At 36.9% G+C, this 1,397-nt stretch overlaps 1 non-coding gene across 1 annotated transcript; it reads left to right on the top strand.

Moving 5' to 3' along the window:
• Positions 1-783: 783 nt before the first annotated feature.
• On the top strand, positions 784-856 carry TRNAK-CUU (transfer RNA lysine (anticodon CUU)). The gene has a single exon. It is a non-coding gene; the product is annotated as a tRNA-Lys (tRNA).
• Positions 857-1,397: the final 541 nt, after the last annotated feature.

The following is a 1,397-nucleotide window of genomic DNA, read 5'->3' as shown; positions in this document are numbered from 1 at the left end:
TGGTGAAGGGTGGTATTAATGTTATTGGTAGTGGGAGTTATTGCTAGGATTTTTCACAATGTTATCTTAAAGGAGATAATGCGTACATTGCGCTATAAGTCGACTATTCCTCATGTTTAGGTTTAGAATCTAGAAACTTAGTACATTTTGATAGGTATATGGTTCATAAAACTAAAGACACACATAGTAAAAACTAGAGTTATTTGTCAATTTTGTGTCTTTTTTTAAAGGTTTAGTGGACCTTGACCAATGGATCATGAATGATTGATATCTGAAGCCTTGAAGTTAGCGCGCGTGGGCGGCTCATATAGTAAAAATTTGTAAAATTTCATGAGAAGTTGGGATAATCATATGTATGTATTAGTAAAAAAAATTGAAAATGTTGAGGGGAGCCATGGCTCCCGGCCCCAATATACACAAAGGTTTCACCGTTGTTAGTGACACTAAGTTACTGATCATAGTTTTTGAAAGCTAGTTATACCTACTACTAACTAGTGGTGGTTACTGTTACTTGATTACAAAATGAGGTAACACTTCTCCATGTCCAAACCCAAATTTCTTAGGTAATAGACTAAAGAATAAAAGAAGAAGAGAGGGATATCACCTAAAGCTTTGCAATGGAAATGTTTAGTTGCAAAGAGAGGAGAAATGCTAAGAAAGATGAGTGAGGATGAGGAACAGGAAATGGAAGGGTAAAGAATTTGGTAGTTGTGAAGAGAATGAGAATTTGGTTTAGCCGTCGTTATTTTTTATATAAGACACGTTGTCAAATTGCATCAAGCAGCCCGTCTAGCTCAGTTGGTAGAGCGCAAGGCTCTTAACCTTGTGGTCGTGGGTTCGAGCCCCACGGTGGGCGATTTCTTTTTTCTTTTGCCAATTTATGATTTTGGGCTGGTATCTATAACGAACCCAAATTGAACGAATAGAGCCAGCCCATTTTAAAAGCAAATCTGGTGATGCTATTGGGCTAAGTGTTGGTTACAATCTAAAAAGTGCAAATGACCCATAATTTCTTTAAAATATTTATGATGATTCAGAAAATAAAAAGACTTATGTGTTTCTCGTTTTGGATTTTAGTTTTAAAATGTAAATTTAAAAATAAAAAATGTTTAACAAAATTGGAGCTGAAATGAGTTCTTACTTAACTTGGAAATGGTTTTGGCCTAATTTTAAAAATAACAAAATATGATTTTTATTTTGGCTTTTAGTTTTCATAGCATGTAACATCACTACCACCACTTCTACTGGCGTCGCCACCACCCTCCATCGACACCACATCCACCAATGCCATTGCTGGCATCACCACAGTTCCACCGATGTCATCACCACTACCTTCACTGTTGCCACTACAACTGTTGCCACCTCCACAACTACCATCACCCTCCACTGCCACACCA

This window comes from Lotus japonicus, chromosome 5 (genome assembly GCF_012489685.1).
Source record: "Lotus japonicus ecotype B-129 chromosome 5, LjGifu_v1.2".
Taxonomy (NCBI): Eukaryota; Viridiplantae; Streptophyta; class Magnoliopsida; order Fabales; family Fabaceae; genus Lotus; species Lotus japonicus.
This window is presented reverse-complemented; position numbering and strand designations above follow the sequence as displayed.